The 22,859-nt window shown below is 37.1% G+C and overlaps 1 protein-coding gene across 1 annotated transcript in view; it reads right to left on the bottom strand.

The window, feature by feature from the left end:
* The window catches only part of LOC135084517 (D(2)-like dopamine receptor), a 163,015-nt gene that overhangs the window by 138,940 nt on the left and 1,216 nt on the right, over positions 1–22,859 (bottom strand). The window lies entirely within an intron of this gene.

Below are 22,859 nucleotides of genomic sequence, written 5' to 3'. Positions count from 1 at the left end.
AGGACGTCCACTGCTGAACATAGGCCTCCCCCAATGCTTTCCACGTTGATCGATTGGTAGCGGCCTGCGTTCAGCGCTTCCCTGCTACCTTTACGATGTCGTCGGTCCACCTTGTAGGTGGACGTCCCATGCAGCGTTTTCCGGTACGCGGCCTCCATTTCAGAATCGTGCTGCCCCTTCGGCCGTCAGTTCTGCGTACTATGTGCCCTGCCCATTGCCACTTCAGCTTGCTAATCCGTCGGGCTATGTCAGCGACTTTAATTCGTTTACGGCCACTTACATCCCTCCAACTGAACAGCTGTCAGAAAAATCTCAGTCTTCCTATTCAATGTTCCGCGTAATTTTTTGTTCAAGTCATAAAAACCCAGACTCGTTACTAGAAACTAGATGTGGTACATAAAATATTTACGCGTCTTTCGTTGCAGTCTTTCACGAATATTACAATATTGCGTCTAGTTATACGACATTTGTATTACGTGGTATAAATTCTGGTGCAGATGTCGATAAAATATTATACTATTATAGATTTCGCTTTTATGTTAAAAAAATAATTTGAGAAAGTCGTTAATGAAAAGGTCTTAGACCAATTTCGTTCTTACGAAGTGTACCAGAGATTCTTATCATTGCCATCCATTCATCCTTATTATAATAGTATTGTAAACCATCACTGTCAAATAACCATTGCTATATCTGTATGGGCGTTATTATGCCCGTTTTAACTATCAATCCTTAATTTTTACGTGATCCATATGAAAACAAAATTCCTGTTGTGCTACCATAGCTAGGGGTCACTTAAAAAATTAGGGATTGAAGGTGAAAACGGGCATTAGTCTCTGGACCAGTCACTTCCATTCCAAATATGCTACGATAAGCTTTTCAAACACCGCATGAACCTGCCTGAAACTTCTCCCAATTGAGCAAAGGCTGAAAATAAGCCTTAGTACATATTTAAAAATAAATCAACATTAGGGTTGTCTCGCACGCACATCTAATAAATCGGGCAAGACGGAGGCTGCGTGCTGATCGTATACAAGGGCTGCGACGGGGTTTGTAATTAAACTCACGCTGCGATGCGATCTTGGGGGAAATTATGAGGTTTTGCAGACACCCGTGGTGTTAAAAAAGTAAAAAAACATGGAAGCATCCAGGAAGAAATTTAAAATAGTATAGTTGAACAGTCGTCAGTACCACTTACTAACTTTGATAGTTTATAATTTTAGAAAAGTAACTCCTATTTTTGCCACAGTAGTTCTTGCAACTCACTAAGGCGAGTGAGCTTTACTTGTGTGTACGTGTACATGTACAGTAGCGAGCCACCACACATGTAAAAAGGTCACTCGCCTTCGTGAATTGCAACAACTATGGCTAAGAACTCACGGGGCGATTTTCACCCGCACCCGCGGTGGTTGTGGAATTGCGGTTTTATTTCAAAACTCACGGGAGCGGTTATTTGCGCGGTTATTCTAAGAACTCACGGCGCGATTTTCACCCGCGCCCGCCGCGGCTGCGGGTGAAAATCGCGCCGCGCGCTAAGACACTGGTACAAAATGGTCGCCCACCGATCGGGCGGTTTTCCCGCTTTTTTAAAATCGCGCCATGAGTTCTTAGCCTATAACTCCTAATTCAGCTGCTAATGCAACTGCCACAGGAAATTATGTGTCGTTGTCTGCGCTGAGATCGTAAAACAATTTGGGAACAAATATTTGTTGACTTTTTATCGCATAACATAACAACTAGATTTTATGTATCTGCCCAAAAAGAGCGTCACTTTATAGTTAGTGTATTACTATGCTCAACTTCGGAGAGTCATAACCTTAAAAACTTCTAGTTAGTTACAGGACAAGGTGTTGTTACTCCAGAATGTCACCTTAAACCTTTGTCGAATCTTATCCGGCTCAATTGTTATAATGTAGTTTTAATAAGTACTTAAGTTTAATGAGATAACTGATATCAAACAAATATCACAAGATAAAACCTTTGAGTGTTGTGGTATTAAACTTTTAGGATACAATATTTATATTATTTGTTTATATAGAACCCCAGACTCAAACGTAAATTCTTTTTTGGTATGCTTAGATGACATTTTACATAAATATATTAAAAATCCTAGGACCAAGATAATACTAGCCGGAGATTTAAATATCGATACTTGTAAATTATCAAATAGTACTAAATATCTTATCGACATAGTTAAAAATTATAATTTGACATTACACATAACTGAACCAACCAGGCTAAAATCCTGTATTGACCACTTAATTAGCAATATTGACGACGCCTTTGCTGAATTACATCATTTGTATCTATCTGACCATAATACATCACAAATGTTGCATATACCAGTACAATATAAGCACGAAAAACCAGTCTTATGTTATATAAATATGATTGACTATAGTTTTGAAAATTTAAATAAATTTAGAGATCACTTGAAATGTTTATCATTCTCTGATATTGTAAATATGACTGATATGGATAAAGCAATGCTATCATTTCATGGCATTCTGAAAACCATGTATGATTTAAGTTTTCCAATGAAAAAAGTTAAATTAATCTGCAAATATAAAAAACCATCTTGGATAACTAAAGGACTAAGAAAAAGTTGCCAAACTAAAAGAAAATTAAGATATGAATACTATAAATCTAAATCAACAAACAAAAAGCAACAATATAGAATCTATTCAAAACTGCTTCGTAAATGCTTTAGTCTGTCTCAAAAAATATACAATCAGAAGCTAATAAATAAAGCTAAAAACAAATGTAAAATAACATGGAAAATTATTAAAAATGAAACTAACCAATTATCAAATGACATTATAATTGACAATATAACAATAAATAACAAAACAATTAAAAATCCAATTCGAATAGCCGATGAGTTTAACAATTACTTAATAAAATTAACAAATGAAAAGAAGACACTTAAAAACACAAATAAAATTCGTTTAAATAATAGTATATTCCTGGAACCATACACAGTTAGCGAAATAAAAACTATAATCAAATCTCTTAGTAATACAAATGCAACTGGTTATGATGGAATCTCTACAAAAGTAATTAAACATTGCAACGATGAACTTGCTATGCCACTCACTCATCTGATAAATTTATCTTTTGAGACTGGTTGCTTTCCTGAATTGTTAAAATTGTCGATTGTTAGGCCTATTTATAAAAAAGGAGAAAAATCATTGCTAGAAAACTATCGTCCTATAACACTAGTGCCGGTTTTGTCAAAAATCTTCGAGAAGGCCATGAAAGTCAGATTGCTTAGCTATATCTCCAAATTTGGCATACTAAAGAATGAGCAATTTGGATTCCAGGCAAATAGGTCTACAACTCTTGCCATGTTTCATCTGTTGCGTGAAATAAACAGGAATATAAATGCTGGAATACCCACAACAACGGTATTTTTTGATATGACACGAGCTTTTGATTTTGTTTCCCACGACCTACTGCTACTTAAATTGGAAAACATGGGAGTGCGGGGTTTGGCTCGAAGTTGGTTAGAATCTTACTTGCGGAATAGAAAGCAGGCAGTTGAAATCACTAGCTTAGATAAAAATAACATTGTAATAAATAATAGATCACAGTTTTTAGAGAATGCATGCGGTGTTCCGCAAGGTAGTGTTTTGGGACCTCTACTTTTTATACTTTACATAAACGACCTTCCTGATGTAACAAATCATAGATGTACACTTTTTGCAGATGATGTTTCGGTAGTAATCCCGTCCACAAAAAAGTCTGAGGAACATGAAACTGACATAAATGGTACAATTGACAAAATAATAACATGGCTAAATGATAACAATTTAACAGTAAATTTAAACAAAACTAATTTTATACAATTTGGGACAAATAGACAGACTAAACAAAAACTTAATATACATTATAATGATATAGACATTCAAGAAGCAGATAGTACTAAATTTTTGGGCGTTATCATAGATGATAACTGTGGCTGGAAGCAACAAATAGGAGCATTACGGGATAAATTAAACCGTTATGTATTTGTTCTGAGAAGACTGCGCTACACATCTACCTTGAATGCTTGTCTTGCAGCATATCATGGATATGTCGGCTCAATTCTGAGGTATGGACTTTTGGTTTGGGGAAATTCTACTGACATGAATTTATTATTTAAAGCGCAAAAAAAATGCGTAAGGGCAATTTGTGGTATGTCCCCTCGTCAATCCTGTGAGCCTGTCTTTAGAAAGCTACAAATATTGCCCCTACCTTGTCTGTACATCCTTGAGGTAGCTTTGTTTGTGAGAAATAATATTAATTTATTCAAAAAGCGAAAAGATGTTGTAAACTTCAATGTTAGAGATCCTAGTCATCTAGTATATGATAGCTTACCTAAACTTAAACATTATCTTGATCAGTGTGATGCCATGTGTGTTAAGATATACAATTGTATCCCGAACCATATCAAAAACCTACCAAATGCAAGATTCAAAAGGTCGCTTATAATATGGCTAAGTGACATGAATTTTTATAGGGTAAAGGACTTTCTTAATATGAGACATTGTAATAAGAAATTTTGACTAATTATTTTTGACATCATATTATTTTAATTGGAAATTGTATTTTTTTTGACATTAATAATTAATCTTCATCATTAACATTATTATTAAATTGTAAATACTTGCATGCCATTTATAGTAAGGTAAAACATGAGCACAGTTATTATTATTATCTATCCACATATATGTATATCACCATGTTTTAAGCAAATAAATTTATTTGATTTGATTTATTTGATTTGAATCATATTATTATAGGTATGTTATCAATCAATATGGCGTACCACACTACCAGACATGTAAACCTATCTTTAAGGAACTTAAGCTGTTGACCTTGCTAGGCCTTTACATTTTTGAAATCTGTAATTTTGTTAAAACAAATGCTCGTTTATTTTATAGGGCTGGTGATATATATCCTCGGAATAAAAGGAACCCTGATAGACTTGTTTTAAAATCTGTTCCTAGAACCGCACTGTATGTAAAAAGTTGCTTAAATATGTGTATAAAGATATATAACAAGATACCTGCAAATATAAAAGAATTGCCATTGAAATTATTTAAAAAGAAGTTGTATGCGTGGCTTCTAGATAACAATTTTTATGACATTAAAGAATTAATTGTGTAAAAATAAATGTTTATATTACCTATATTGGACTGTAATATTACCTACTTTGTTTACCTACTTTATTATTATGTGTGACTTATATTATTATGACTGGATTAATTGTTACACGCCATAATTTGGCGAGACATGTTGAACTGTATCATCAATTTTGTGTTCCATCCTATGTACCGTGTTTCATGTAATAAACAATTTGAATTTGAATTTGAATTTAATAAGATTTTTTGCAACCAAAATATGTAAAGTCTCATATATGCTGTCTACAGTAGATGTAGGACTGTTAGTAGATAGTGCTTGACCTGAACTAGCTGAAGATGTTTTATATTTTATGATTATATTTTCCATTTTGTTATTATGGAGATATGAGTTTTTACATTTGATTACTCTTGCTCAAAACGTCTGATAGCTTTTAAAACAAACTCATTTCTTACTGTTTTTATTACCATATCTGCAAAATAATCACATCTGCTTTTTGAATGAATGATCAATCAAAATTATTTCAATCGTCTATTGCTTTTAGATTTTTACTCTCTGTTTTCGTTTAGTCTCTGACGTCATCAGTAGTTTGAGAACCAAATGGCCAATCACGACGCACGGTGGCTGGCCCCATCTCGTCAAAGATTATGACGCAATTACTTCAGTTTTAGAGACCATAAAACTCTTTGAGGAACAACAAACATCATTTGGTTTCAATCCCGTATTCGATAGGTAATAATACGAGGAAGTTTAACCGTAATTTTGTTCATGGGGAAATGGGAATTATTTAGTTTGGGACGTTACCTTAACTATTAAATTATAATACAAATATCTACTCACTTATCATTATAATGAAAATTACCTTTCCATCAACCCTACCTTAAAAGTATCTAAACTATCTTCTAGATAGAGAAATACATGGACTCTCTTATGCTCTAAAAGTTCGCAAATAATGAAAAGAAATAGTAAAGTTGGTAAGTCACAATTACTTTTGTTTAAAATTCAAACAATTTCTTATCATTTAAAATCTAAAATGACCTTTCCCGCTCCCTGAATTTCAGTCAATGTTTCGGATATTGAATCCCTACAGAAAGGCATCTAGTTTATTACTTTTAAAACAATGATTAATCAATGGCCCAAAGGAAAGGAGATTGCCAAGATCCCTCCTCTCTCCTCCTCAGAATAGCGCTCTCTGCATTACGACCTCATACAAAGCGGATGCCATTTTATTGACAGTCTGTATAATTAAAAACAAGTTGTTTCAAATGATCGTTTTTTCATTTATTTTCTTTCTTGTATATTATGTACTTAGCTCTTCTCAATTTATATCAAAATATTAAGTGCCAAACGCAAGAAAAATTCTAGTTACAGAATATTACTTCCTATTAGGCTATTGGTTCTGGGAAGGAACTATTTTATGGCCGTAATAGAGCTAAAAGTCGTATAAGGGTCTCGTGTCCTTGTTTTAACGGAACCGCACTTTCGTTTCGCGTCGTATTTATTGCGCAGTCGCTCGGATTCAATATTTTTACGAGTGATCGGATGCGCTAGCTATAAAAGAGTTATAAAATATCTTTATTGGGAGCGTTTGATCCAACTTCTGGTTGGCCTTAAACTTGACCTAAATGACTATAGAATAATAAAAAGACTTCAAACTTCGGTAGTTTTTCATTCAGGTTAAAATAATGCGGCGGAATTCCAATATCTTTTGTCAGTTACATTTTTCCAGAAAAGGTTACCCATACCTTCAAGAAAAACGTTCAAAAAGTTGATAACGATTCATTCACGTACATAAGCTACTATTCCACTGCTGCGACTTCACAGTGGGGCGTCCACCCACAAGGTGGATCGACGACATCATAAAGGTGGCGGGAAGGCGCTGGACGCAGGCCGCTACCAAGCGGGCAACATGGAAAAGGGGAGGCCTATGTTCAGCAGTAGACGTCCTATGGCTGAGATGATGATGATGATGATTCGCAAACGTAATAATATTACTGAAAGTTTTTATCGCTCGCTATATAAAAGTTGCACCTCTATCAGGGCTTCTCAAGGACCTTTAGCCCATTGGGCTAAACGCTACGCCAATCAGCTTTTCTTTTTCCTTTTTAGAATAGAATGGAATAGTTTTTATTTGAAAGAAAGACATACAAGCAGAAAAGACATAGGTACATAATGAAAGAGATACACAAACGGACAGATAGCTGCTTGTGCCCCTCTGACAAAAAGGCACCCGCTCAGCATACATCAAGACCGCGCCATGGCTTGTCTCGAAACTGATTTTCAGCGGGGGCCCTCTGTTGTCAGCAGGTCGTCGATTTCGAAATCCTTTAAGGACTATATGAGACACTTAAACAGCACTTATACAGCTATTTCAGTCGTTCAAAAGCCACACTTAAAGCCAAACCTCTTAAATCCTTTCACCTGGGTCGCAAAGTTTCCCGTGACAAGTGAAATCCATTACCCTGGCATTCCCAGTTCGTCCTAGGGTTTAGCGGTAAGGCCTGTCCCTCCTTATTACATTCTAGACTAGACTCTATGTAATTATAGGTTTTAGGTCGTATACACGTTGAATTGTAGCCGGAGGATTGATAGAGTTAACTTTAAATAAAATTATCACTTAACGGGACTTTACAACAAAACTTTTATAACGGTAAAAAAGATATTTACCCTCCCGACATTATTACCGTTAAAAAACTTTTGTTGTAAAATCCCGTGAAGTGATAATTTTATAGTAAAAAATGCAAAATTATAGTTTAAAATTTAACTTTAAATACTTTACAAACGAATGGAAAAAAGGTCTTTAAGTGGTTGTGATTTAGGTTTAATGCCTAATGGAGGGAGGGATCAGTGTTCGACGGTTTAATGTAGGTACAATAGAGGGATCTGTGTGCGACTGAGAAATCTAGTCCTCCTAAACTAAGCAAAGCTTATTTACGAATACCATGCCAAACGGATGTCCAGTTTGATTAGACAGACAGGTGAAATTCAGGATACATTTTCTTTCAGAAAAAATCTAGAATGATTTAAGTCCGTCGCTTGCATTTCAGAACGTGCTCAGATGAGCGTGTCATAGCAATAACGCCTCCGCTTGCCTCCGCCTACAAACGATACGAGAAATAGGGAAACACTCACGAATAGCCAGCTATTTTCGTCAATGAATGAACTGAGCTCCATTCACAAGCCACACGGCACATTTTTGCTCGACCGCCACTACGTACAGTCACGAGCACAAACATGTATTAACATCGTAATATTTCCTCTGTAATAAAGTTCAAATTCCAATGAAAATTTATATATTTTTTGCACGCGATACAGTCAGAGGTAATGAAGTTTTTGCTTGTTCGAAATTTGAAAAGAGAACAATAGGTTTTTGAATTTCAAAATGTGGAATGTTTTATTCATACTTTTTTATTGGTGCCAGTGAATTTGAAAGGAGTCCGACGATGATCTTTTTTTAGAACCTTTTTATTTATTTTTTCTAATTGAACCGCAACGAAGCCACGACGAAGCGTCCTTCGTTTCTCAAGCGGGTTCTTCAGGAATATGATTTCATAATTGTTAGAGTGGCTAGCTAAAAATACGTTGGTATCAATTTAAAGTAATACAACAACAAATTATACAAAAACTTGAATTTGGAATAAAATATAAAAAGGTTTTATTGACGAAAAATATAAGGACTTTAAACAGGAACGAAAAAAAAGCACGTAAGTACACATTTATGCCAAAAAAGTACCTGATTATTAGGTAGGCAATAGAATCATCTGCCAAAGTCATACGTGTGTTTGTGAGTTTGTGTATAACTCTACACTGAAAATACTCGTTGAAATTATAACCAATGATTTCACTTGTTTTCAGTTTCCCAAAATAATTTTAAAATATTTTGTAAACTGTACCCATACAGTCACTTTTCTCAGCAACGAAACGTTTTTCATCTACCCACCTTTTTAAGGTCACGATGGAAAATGAGTTTTCAGAAGTGCTACTAAAGTATCTGAACAGGGACTTAACGCGAAGAGCCTTAAAGTTTACTTGTACAGTCAACCTCATCTGACTATACAATTTTGTTGCAAAATAATACTTATGTCAACTACATAAGATAACAGTGTTTAACTTGATATGCCAAACCATGCACTGTAGCTACGTAGGCCATAGTGAAGTTTTCGCACTTTTTGGTACATTTAATAAACCAAAATTAAATGCTTGATACACGCACTCTATAAGACTCTCTGTGAGAGATCCATAAGGTTAATTCATCCATAACATTAATGCGGTCGAAGCCACGAGCAAAAAGTAAGAAGTACATATTTTTCTTTTTTCTCAAAAACAAATCGAAAGCTTTTTATGCCAAAGAGCGAAGTAGAATGTATAGATTTTGCTCATTTTTCAGTTTTATAGCAACACCATGTCTGTCCTTTATCTCATCGTGTACCTCTGTATTGATTTATTTTTGTATTTGATTTTTGTTTTTGTTTTTATGGGTACATAATTTTGCCGCCCCCTTATTGCGTGTTCCCGCCGACGGACAGGTACTTTACGGAGTGCTTCTCCTTCGGCGGTAGGGCGCAGCAACGTCAAGGGACCCGCTGAAAATCGGTGTCAAGGCATGCCCACGGCATGCCCCGATTAATGCTGAGCGGGCCCCTATTTGACAGCAGGGCACAATGTTTCTTCTTTTTGTAATTTATGTAAATGTGATGTCGCTCTGTTTGTCAAATAAAACATTTTTTTACTATTTAGATTTTACCAATATTGCCTTACTGTATCTATCTCATCTCAGTACCTACCTTGTCTTTAGACTTTATCAATATTGTCCTTTTGTACCTATCTTGTCTCCAGCCTTTACAAAATATTGTCTTGTATTTTCTTTTTTCTTCTTTGCCAATTTGTTGAAATTCGCACAAATATCTAGAGGCCTATCGGTAAATCAGCAAGTGACGTGACGACAAGCTCAAAAATAAAAAAAAATCCAGTACCTCGAGCATAACAAACTTTCGACTTCGAATCGCCATCAAAAAATTTTGTATGAAAACATAAACAGCGCCCTTGTGAACGTGACGTAATCTATCTTCTATAATTTAAGAATGACTCGCAAAATGTGTTGGTAAGCGCATAACTCAACAACACCTGGACCAATTTTACCAATTCTTTTTTTTTTTTAATTCAAAAAGAAAGCTAGTTACTAATAATAATTTTGACAACCAAGATCATCGCCATCATCATCATCATTAATTCAGCCACAGGACGTCCACTGCTAAACATAGGGTTCCCCCAATGATTTCCATGTTGATCAGGTGCTCCAGCGCCTTCTTGCTACCTTTACGATGTCGTCCTACCTTGTGGGTGGACGTCTCACGCTGCGTAAGATCGTCACGTTATCGTTGAATTCGAAGGCTGAGTATGTCGAATACGCAAACGATTCGAATACGAAAGTTTTTCGTTCTACAGGTACAGAAGGGCTGGAGTACAACAAAATACCTAAGTGACCTAATTTATGAATGGAGCCGAAGAGAAAAAAGTTCTCAGAATCTGAAAGGCTTCGCTGTAGTCACATTTAGGCAACAACGCTCGTGATAGCTAAATGGAGGAAAAGTGATGGGATTATAATTGATTGAGATATAGTGTGACAAGGCGGTTTTTAATAGTGACTTTTTAGCTAGCTAACAGTTAAAAGTCATTGACATACTAACTGAGTTTTTAAAAAGTATGCCAAAAGATCTACTGTAACGTAATAGGTATGTAAAAGTAAACTGTGATTTAATTTGCCTGTGACAATGCTTTTAAAATTGTTATATCAACTACTTGCAGTCATCATCATCATCAACATCCTATTACCTACCTAGTAGCAGTTCACTGCCACCATTTTATCATGTCCTTGACATTTCGCATCCAACTTCTGTCAGCGACCTATATCAATCATGGCACGGGCATCGTCATTCAGGACGATTTTTTTTTTTGGAAATTTAAGTGCTAAATATTTTATACGCAGATAATTGAAATCAAAAATGTATAATGGAAAATATTTACTGGAATTACAAGCCCATTAAACATTTAAATTCTGCAAATTCACAGGTAAAGCCTACTACTTCAACTTTAAATCAGTTTGTTTTAATTTGAACCTGCCTCTTCAGCAGTTTACTAAATAAACCCTAAACTGCTTCACTTCTAAGAATACGGATGAAGTTTGCTGGAACAAGGTAAACATCGTTAATGTAGGACGCTCTTGACCGATTTCCAAGGTATAGGCGTTCTTTTTACAGAACAAATAAAACCATAGGGTCAGATTAATTAAGATGCCAGCTGAAGGGTTAATGTAGAGAGAGAAAAAAATGTTTGAGTATTTGAATAGATTTTAAGTGGGTGCTTACCACAGGAGCATGGTTTTGTTAATGGGATTTTCGCTTAGTATGAAGCGAATTAGAAAATATTTTTCACTAAAAAAACTGCCTGCACCAGACAGGATTAGAACTCAAGAACGACAGCAATTAAACCTACATTTAAGCCTTTCTACTAACACGCTTCAAAATCAGCACTAACATTGCCACTGAAAACAGAGTTGTGAAAACTTCACTTTTTGAAATGGGTGTTAGTTGTATGAAGCTGTCAAACGGGGTTAATTGAAATCAGTGATTTTATTGAATAATACAAATATTAAAGCTTATGATATTAACACCCTTATTCACAAACATTACTATGAGGTCTCACATAGCTCTACTCGTATTCAACGTTGTGCGTTCGATTTGCTGCTTCAATTAAGCAAGCATCGTTTGTGAATACGGGCGTAAGTTATGCTAGTATACTTACAGTACCTATAGAATGCAATGTACTTACTTACAGTACCTTTAGAATGTAGACAACTCGCGTAATGCCGATAAACACAAAAGCAAAATATATTTTTCTACATAATGATAATTTTAATTTTATTTCGAGAGCCACAATGAATTCTATTAGCCTCGTGGATACTGCTTCGTGGCTTCCCATAGTGCTTAATAATGGACATTTCAAGCACATTACACGTGCCAGCTCCTGGAAGGTATATCAATAGAAAACGTACTTTCTTAATAATAATATAAACTCTTCAAAATACAAAGATTTTACTTCTTAAAGCTATAAGCATTAAACTAAGCTTGGGAGGCAATCGACCGAGCTTGTTTTAATTGAAGTTTTTGGTTCGCAAAACGATGCTCTATTCATCTTTTTCGCACTTATCAATATCCCATTATGACTAAAAGAGACAGAAATCTCTATTATAAATGGTGATTTCATAATCTTTCGTAATAACTTTTAGTAGAGCTACTTTTTTAACGCCGATTACGTTTTTTCGGATGTATCTGTCACTGTCGCTCTTATTGATGTCTCGCTTTGTAGAATGGGATGGAAACATTCGAAGCTTCGGATAACGTTGATAACGAAGCCCTTGGATAACCTGGATTTAGTTTATGGCGTTTCTGAAATAGCCACCACTCACAATCTCTATCGCTATGCGTCATAAAGTGGATCAGATAGTGCTTATTGTTATTGGTGCTTACAATAAAATCAATTGAAGGCCTTCATGGTTTGCTTATCTATACGTAATAAAGCTTTAGTTAGAAAAGAGAAATTAATGTCATGTCAGTTTTGTTAGATAAGAACCAAAAATAATAGTTAATGTTAGGTACCTTTAGAGACTTAATAACTACCTATAGATTTTAATTTTTATACTTATTTAAGTAGCTACTATTTTTTTAAAAGCTGTGAATCGAATTGAATAACTAAAACACTGGATAAGTACTTAGGCTGAGTTTCACCATCTTACTTTAACCGTAACTATAACAGTAACCGATGTTTTTTGTATGACGTTAAAGTTAAAATCTTTTCTTTCTTTCACTTTGATTTCTCTTAAATTAAAGAATACAATTTTAATATAATAATTATAGGAGTGGCCTATGCACTTAGTGGAGTTTCTCTGATAAAGTATCATTAAACCATTTTAATATACACAACTATCTATTTATCAACAAAGTCGCGGGCAAAAGCCAGTACCTACAATTTGCGACACAGCAGACTGACGTGCTCGGTGATTGATCGATGATCGAGTTAGCCATTGTCCGAGTTACATCATATACGGTACCTACAGTACATAACACGATATTGCTGTCCGCTCACCCTGTATAATCCGGGTTCATTAAAATTGATAACATGTCGCTGGAGAACGAAATATGAAGCTTTTAATCCGGTGACTTTGAAAATAACCTACGTAATAAGTTTTAGATTCTTAATAAGTAACCAACAAAGCAATTGCAATTTTTAAGCCGGTACAGTCAGTGTCCAATAGTTTTTGACACCCAAAGTGGCCAAAAAGTTGACAATATAACCTTATTCCAATTGTAACAAAGACGTGTTGCTTGGCTACTTTGGGCGCCACGAATTATTAGACGCTAACTGTAATGTTTAATACGAGTATGCTTAAAAATTATGTAGCTAATAAATAAATTTAAAACAAGGAAATAAGGTAAAATATGGAACGTATAAATAAAATAGAGCCGTACAAAGGGTAAAAATAAAAATGCAAGAAAGTTAAAAAACTGTTCCGGCAAAACTACAGTAACAGAAAACAAGATTTTTACATAAACAGAAACGAAATCATAAATATTTATTGTTTTTCTTTCCAGCTCAACAATACAGAATTGCATCGCGAAGTGCCACAGTGGATGCGGGAGCAGTAGAGTCTCTCAAACAGGCATAAGGGTCTGGAAACACTCAAATATTAGAATACACAAATTAAGCTCGTCAAATATCTGGAGCTACGACTTAAGCTGTCGAGTTATGTCAATCAAATGTACCCACAAAAAACCTTCCATCAGGCGACATGCAGAGCAAAAGCTTCGATCACACAAAACCGATTTTCATGACAAAACCGATTAAAATCATAAATTCATCATTTTCATCTGTTTTTAAGGAATTGTATAAATAATATCGTCCACTTAACATACCTACTATCAACAGCGCAATATGCGCTAATGTAATTTTGTCTCATATTTACGAATCCAAGACAATAAAAACTCTTTAAAAAATGCTAACAAACTATCTTAATAAAAAAAAACAATGAGTTTTTGTACCTGAGCTTTTCAGCTATCTAGGTACTTCAATCACCCATCAAACTGAGGGCTTAGTGTGAGTTTGGTGTAAACTCACACTCAGCCCTCTGTTACAGAGAACTCACTGTTATTTAACTCAACTATGTCGCTGTAAACTTCTGAAGTTGCACAGCACAATCTAGGCTAACTCCAGACCAGGCTTGTATCGCTTATTTTCTTTGGCCTCTGCAGCTGGACAAAGGTTCCACTGGAATATGGAACTACTGATAACACAATTTGTATAAACTATAAACTTGAGTATTGGAAAATAAGTTTTGTACTTTAGGTACTCAAACACTGTAAAGTGCCCCTAAAGGGCTACCTTTTCTTTTTTTTCTTTTTTGACGTTCATAAGTGCCACTTGTGGTCTAAACTGAATAAATGATTTTGATTTTGATTTTTGATTGACGAATATTTAGGACGTTGGAAGAAGAAATTGATGATCTAAGTCTTGCATTCTTTATCTAAGTAGATTACAGTTAACGGCAGTTGCAATTTCGGATTCAAGTCGCTGGAGACATTTTCAAAGATTTAGTATTTGGGTGTTAAGCACTAAAATTTCAGAAGACAGAATTTATACAATAACAGTTAACTTAAGTACCAAGTTAACTGTGAATTTTATTAAATTATCAGGACTAATCCTCTCGTAAATTAGAGTCATGTTCCTGCAATATGAAGACTAAAATGACCTAATGATGATGATCATGGAATCGGAAACCCTTCAGCAATAATCAGGGGCGCGTCTTCGTGGATGACACGATCTATAAGTGTGGTACATTATTTCGAATAATACCTAATATAAATCTTCAGAACCAGTTTGACCCTCTACTTCACTCATTACCATATAAATTAGAGGTCTTGACAAGTTATGTAACACTAGGTTCCACCTGGAAAACGTACTACCCGCATTTGGAGTCGCGAACACATTATTAGTTAGTAAGAGAACCTTAGGACAGTAATTTAGGTGGATCCCCAGGTAGACTAAGTTTATGTCTAGGTAAAGTTATGTAATGGATAGAACTGTGGAACTAATGAATAGGGAATTCGAAGCGGAAAATAAGGTACTTGTTACTGAAAAATAAGTCGACTGTATAATATTAAATAGGTAGTTACTGGTGATAAGTTCACACAGATAAATAGGACGACTGAAACTTCAGTAGCCAGTGAATTATGCCAGAATTTATAAATAACAAAAAATTGAAAACAGAATGGGCAGGGCACGTAGTACATAGAGCTGACAGCTGATGAGGCAGTAAGGTTCTGGAGTGGAGGCCGCGTACCGGAAAGCGCAGCGTGGAACGTCCACCCACAAAGTGGACCGACGACATCGTAAAGGTAGCAGGAACGCGCTGGACGCAGGCCGTTACCAACCGGATAACATAGAAAGCATTGGGGGAGACCTATGTTCAGCAGTAGACGTTCTATGGCTGAGATGATGATGATGAGTCAAATAATGAAGCTGCCTGCAAAAATACTCAAGTTGACAAACCCTTGTAAAACAGGCTACTACTTATCGTTTATACTACATTACATGCAAAAAATGATCTAAATACGACCTACACAAACTTTTAAAAAGTAACAAAACACTTTAGGTAGACAAATATTTTAAAGCTTGTCCATCTACAGTTTTTCCTACAGTATTTTCAGCATCAGGACAACACTTCACCAACTTTTCTTCATGAGAATAAAGTCTAAATATAGTCAAAATCATTTTCAATCTCACCAGTACCTTTAGCATGAACAACTTTCGTCTTCGAATCGTTTGCGTATTCGATAAAATTCGATACTCAACCTTCGAATTAAATGATAACGTGACAATTTTTATTCTTAAAATAAGTTTCGTGCAACCATTTCTCATATTAAGTTGACTTTACGACACGTTCACAAGGGCGCTGTTGTAGTTTTCGTACTAAATCTTTTGATGGCGATTCGAGTACGCAAACGATTTGAACTCGAAAGTTTTACGTGCTAGCCGTACAGATCCCTAAAAAAGCTCTTAAGCTTAACACGGTTTCATAATAAACCGAAAGCATACTCGTACATTTCCCGTATTCGGAGTCCATGCACGCATGCCAACCATCAACACTGGAGTTATTGGAATAACACATTAATCTTTTTGTTACACCTACGTCCTATACTGCAGACATCGCTGGCATATGCCAGAACGTGAGGTGGGTACTGGGTAAGTGAGCAGACTGTGCATTTATGTTGCAAAAATATCAACTAATTAGGTACAACTAGTTAAGGTCGTAGTCATGAGGCACCCCGACTAGACACCTTTTTCGGCTAATGTTTGGTAGGGCTGATAATTATGTACGCACATTATACCGATTTCTCTTACAAATTAGAATCCGGCCAATCCACCGGTCACCTAAAAGTCTGTAGTCTGCGGAAAGTGTAAATAAGTTTATTGAATAATAGTGAGTTTATGGCAAAAAGATTTTAATTTATATCGTAGTCGTTCTTGCACTTTTTGAAACTTAGATAATAATTTCCTTATAAATTGTTACGAATTTGACAACCCTAGTTGCATACGCTCCGATATGAAATCATGGCTTTGATAATCATGAAAAGTGAATGGATTAAATACATTCAACGCGTCAAGAATGAAACGCAATCCAGGAAAATATGGTAACTTTCCATCACTCAGATTTAGACTCAAAAACGACGCTCAGATTTCGCGATACGCGATTCAAACTCAAGAATGGATTCAAGCCTAATTGGTCAGCATATTGAAATACATGAACTGTAGTGTGCATCTACGCTTGTCTTTGAATCGGGTCTCAAGCTTCAACTTAGACGGACTCTATGCGGGTTATAGACCAAGAGCTAGGCTAAGTTATTTTAATAGACTTATCCATTGTGTTTGTATAGGTTGTACACAAGTATAGAAAAATGGGTTAGCTATGTAAACTTAGCTTAAACTTAAACTAACTTAGCTTAGCTCTTGGTCTGCAACCTACATTAGAGTCCTAGGCCTAATTTAAAAAAGTTAAAATTAACACTACAGGGTGTTAGGTAAATGGGTATATGAGCCGACACTAGCCCATGTTAACATGGGCATATAAATGGTATGGTGAAGTCAGAAATTTGATATCATCATTTTATTTTTTTATACATACAAAATATTTTTTTTTAAATCCGATTTGTATGAAAATTAAAATAATTAAAATGAAAATATCAATTTTCTGACTTCACATACCATTTATGTGCCCATGTTAACATGGGCTAGTGTCGGCTCATATACCCATTTACCTAACACCCTGTATACTCAAACGTATAATTTAAAAATCCTTTTAACTTAGACACTGCGAATATATTTACCTCTTTGAAATAAAATGCGAAATAAAGTCTAATGGATATCCAAACTTTCTATCCCAAACGCAACTCCGTCTTCATTACCAGCACATAGCATGTGACAACTGTCAGAAAACGCAAAACAAATCACATCAAACAAACAAAAACTCGTCGAATCATTCCCTTTGGCCCATCAATCTTAAACATCGAGCATCATCTGTTTATTAAACAACATGGACGATCGATCAAAATGGCCGACAAACAACGAGCATTCGTGTGTGCTACGAGCTACGAGCATGGCATTGTGTCGTTGACAACTACAACGTTCATAACAATAATAATTGTGACAACAGAACATACTCGTAGCAGGCCTCCGTCACTCGCCTATGCCGGCCGAGATAATTACCTACAGCGCGCGACAACTTCAAGTTGCAAATCAGCCAGGGCCGCCACGCGCCTGTGAGCACACGCGTATTTCTATACACGCTCGGTCGATCATCGTCGCAATCAAGGTTTATTGTTCCAACAGCACTGTTATTCTTCTTTATTGGAAAATCGTAATATTTAGGAATAATAATTAACTGTAGTGATTTAAATGATTAAAAAAAACTACACTTTTTAAATAATTTTGAAATACTTATGACAAAAAACTGTAGTAAAAAAATTATTTTAGCTAATAAAAAAATTAACTTTACTTCACCGTGTCTATTTTCCGACACTACACCTTTTAAAACTGTTTGTCCAATTTCGAATTATCGCAACACTGAAGTTTATTAGTAGGTACTTTAGAGATGGTACGATTATACAAACACCACTAGATTAAAGTTTACCAATCGTAAATACAATAAATGCTTCTTAAAATTAAGTTTTTATTTATTTTACTTTGCTTATACAACCCTGACGCTTGAGCTGTGAGGTAGATTAATTCTGAACACAAAAAAATTGTGCTCTTGTGAGCGTAGTAGTAAGGTGCGGTTTCGAATGTACCATGTGCGTTGGATATTTTGCATTATTATTATTACCGTTAAAATGCCGGCATCTGATCCTACACAAAGGAGTGCAATTTCTGTTGCTACTATTATGTATTCTGTGCTCGTAGTGCTACGATGCGATTTCCCAAATCTACTACGAAATGCTACGGCGAGATTTGGGAACTCGCATCGTAGCTGCGTAGCTCAGACACAGACAAAATATATTCGTATAATGTTCTGTGTCTGTGCTTGTTTAATAACCTTTATTACCTACTCATTATTATTGACATTAATTTTTCTTATTTATTAGCAGATTTCCCAAAATTTTAATAATAATAAAAAACACAAGTGCTTTAACTTCGCTATTATAAAATATTTTATAGTTTTTTTGCCGAATTATGTGCTTAATATTTTTATTATAGCTACTTAAAGGTGACTTCTTTGTCACCTATCACCTACAAGTTTATAACGACATTGAATGACGATGCCAAGTACAACGTACTTCCCACGATACGCGCCACGCCACGACTTTTTACGATTTTCACAACGTTGTGGCTATCGTGTGTTTTAGCCTTAACTACGGCTACTCAATGTCGGAAAATTTTGTGCGGTTTAATATTGTGAATATTGTGATGTGTCATTGTTCGTTCAATGAAAGTCTGATGGAAGCTTCACAATAGGCTGGACAGGATAACGTAGTATACCTATTTACATTAGGGCCATAGCAAACCTTATACTTTTAGGCTGGGTTGCACCATCTTACTTTAACTTTAACAAACGTCAAAAATCTGTCAAACTCCATAGAAATAACACCGGTTGTACGGGCGGGAGGCAGTGTTTGCAAGGCACCGCTCCCGTGCCCGGGATATGCGGTCAGGAAGGGAACTAACTCCCTAGTGAGCCTAGAGTCCCTATTCCCTAAGACACTAAGTCCCTAGAGCCCTAGCCCTGCCTAACAATAGATACTTAGATATAATAAGTGTTGATAGGAAGGAAGCTGCTCCCAGGTCGCCCAGGGCAGCAGCGTTAGGACGGCAGGTAGGCGGCGGGGACCCGCTGCCAGCCCGGCAGACTCACCGGACTGATCATAGCGACAGCTAAGGGTGTCTTGGCCGCAGCGGGGGGAAATGAGACACAACGACGGACGGTTGATATCTGTTTATTGTTATGATTCTATTGCTATTTATACATAAGTTATTTACTGTACACAATGAAACGTATTTGCTAGTGTGCTGTCGGTGTAGAGTGCCGACGGTGCACGTTCAGGGTTCATGGGTCGCCTGGCGGTCGATGCTGACGGTGCAGCAGGATGTACGATCGTGCTCGTACATATTGGCATCTCGCAGAAGAAGAAGGCGCGGAGGATGCTGCACGTGGCTGCCCTGCTGCCCGATGACCGTAGACCTTGGCTGCCGGTGACTCCATGTGCGGCTGATGGCCCAGGTGGTGGACCTCTGATTGGCTGTCCACTGGGTGTCCACCTGGCTGGTTGATTGACCAGGCAGCTCGCGGGCCTGGCTCCTGGTGAGGCCAGGATGCTCGCGGGCCTGGCGCTGGTATGGCCTGGCACTGGTGTTACCAAGGCTGCTGGTGTGGCCTGGCACTGGTGTGGCCAAGGCTGCTGGTGTGGCCTGGCACTGGTGTGACCAAGGCTACTGATATGGCCTGACGCTGGTGTGGTCAGGCTGCTGGTGTGGCCTGGCAGGTGTTGCCAAGGCCGTTGATGTGGCCTGGCGCTGACGTGTGGCCAAGGCTGCTGGTATGGCCTGGCTGCTGTTGTGTGACCAAGGCTGCTAGTGTGGCCTGGCGCTGGTGTGGCCAAGGCCGCTGGTATGGCCTGGCTGCTGTTGTGGCGCTGCATGACCTGGCTGCAGTCCCCTTGGTTGTCCAGGCTTCTTGATGTTCTGGCTATCGTCCTCTTGATAGTTTGCCTTCTTGGCTTGTGTCGAACTGAACAGCATATGCGACTTCTCGGTTACCGGTGAGACCCACTTCCGGGAGGGCGGTAACTGATCCGCTGCTGTCAGATTGCTGCTGTTCTGATGATGCGTGCCAGTGCTGCAGTGGAGATGTTGATGCTCCGACTGTAGCGCTGCTGTTGTGGGGCTGCATGACCTGGCTGCTGTGTGTCCAGGCTGCAGTCTCCTGGCTGCTTGTTGTCCAGGGTGCAGTGTCCTGGCTGCTTGGTGTCCAGGCTGCAGTCCCCTTGGTTATCGATGATGATGGTTGGTAGTTGATGGTAGTCGATGTTACTTGATAATTGTAGTTGTCGTTGCTTGATGATAGGATAGGATAGGTGTTGGTGTAGAAGGTATTAATAATTTGATATTTGAGGACAACAGAACTGATAAATGTTTTTGATAAGGCTAGCGGAGTTGAGTTGAATATACGCTGCCTGATGTTATGTTATGATTTTAAGATGTTATGATGTTATAATTTCCCCCACCCAATTTTGGTAACTACACTGCCTATGATTATGTTGACCTACTTTGAAACGTAATAAAATGTTTGTTACTTGATAATGTCATTGACTGCAAAATGCTCACGTTTGCAGAATGTTGAAACTGTGCGAGAATCGCTGATGCTAAGAAATGCGCTTGCAATGTAGCAAAGTATGATAATGTAAAAATGATGTTTTTGTGGCAATGCACAAGCCACAATGTTAATGATAAATGATAATGTTTAGTGATACCGTACGGGCCACAATGTTAATGTTATATGTTTGTTTGTGGGTAGCACCGTACGGGTCACAATGTTTAGTTGTAGCCTCTTGCTTAGGTACTACAACTTGATAAAATGATAATGTTAAGATCAGTGACGTCTTGATTGCCACCTTGTTGATCTTGTTTGCTTGTTTTGTAGCGTCTTGATTGCTACTTGTTTGATAATAAGTTATGTAGACTCTTGATTGCTACATAACCTTGATAATGATAAAGTTGATAGCTTACTTGATTTCTACCATTTGATGATTTGATAATGATGATGTTAAGACCGCGCTCAGTGAAAATGTTAATTCACGAGTTGGTCAGTTTTGCTACATTGCTTGCGAAGTGTTATGAATGAATGATATTACGTAACAAATAATAATGTTACTGAAATAAATTGATATTCCCGATTGATATGGGAAGACCAGTGTATGGTCGATATTTTGATAATGCTAAATGTTGTAAGTAATGTTTGAGCAGTCGGGATTTGGAGTGGTTGTAAGGCACCCCTTCCCGATGCCAAGAAACGTATTTGCTAGTGTGCCGTCGGTGTAGAGTGCCGACGGTGCACGTTCAGGGTTCATGGGTCGCCTGGCGGTCGATGCTGACGGTGCAGCAGGATGTACGATCGTGCTCGTACACCGGTTATTGTAATAGTCACGGTTAAAGTTCGGTTCGGTAAAAATCCCGACGGATTAGCAAGCTGAAGTGGCAATGGGCAGGGCACATAGTACGCAGAACTGACGGCCGATGGGGCAGCAAGGTTCTGGAGTGGAGGCCGCGTACCGGAAAACGCAGCGAGGGACGTCCACCCACAAGGTGGACCGACAACATCATAAAGGTAGCAGGAAGGCGCTGGACGCTGACCGCTACTAACCGGGTAACATGGTAAGCATTGGAGGAGGTCTATGTTCAGCAGTGGACGTCCTATGGCTGAGATGATGATGAAAGTTCGATGGTGCAACTCAGCCTTAGTAATGATGATTCATGTAACTATAGCGTGGTCATTTACATATTAATATTAGTCTGGCTAACTTATCTTATCAACAAGGATGCTATAACTCTGATTCCATGTTCAGGGCTGCCGCGTGGTAACGAACCATTCTATTGGACTATTCCCCTATGGATGTATGTTGTACTCCTATTTTCAGGAAAATAATGAAAAGAAATAACTCGAATAACGAAGAAAAAAAAACAGTAATTCTGTAATTTATTGTCTTTAAGTATTTTTAAGAAAAAAAAATAAAAGCACTAGTAGTTAAATTGAGACACATGAAAATTAACGAAATCCGTGAAAAACAGAAATCTATGAAGCTATAATGAATGTTGCATATACGAGTAGGTATTATACACGCGATATTCCTTGTGCTATAAAAATGAATAAATCATCGCAGGATTTGAACCAAGGTAGGTAATGCTAACTCAAAAGTGTTAAATAAATATTTCAATACTTGAAAACTGTCATTAAGTTGTAAGTATGGAGTCAGCATGGAAAGCATTGGGGGAGGCCTATGTTCAGCAGTGGACGTCCTATGGCTGAAATGATGATGATGATGATGGAGTCAGCGCATGCATAACTATCTAAATATTGATATTGCAATTGATTCAATTCATCAATGTACTGTGGCAGAAGTTAAAAAAACTTAAATTGA

Source organism: Ostrinia nubilalis, chromosome 2, assembly GCF_963855985.1.
Source record: "Ostrinia nubilalis chromosome 2, ilOstNubi1.1, whole genome shotgun sequence".
In the NCBI taxonomy this organism is placed as follows: domain Eukaryota; kingdom Metazoa; phylum Arthropoda; class Insecta; order Lepidoptera; family Crambidae; genus Ostrinia; species Ostrinia nubilalis.
The sequence above is the reverse complement of the archived record's forward strand: the minus strand, read 5'-3'. Positions and strand labels throughout refer to the sequence as shown.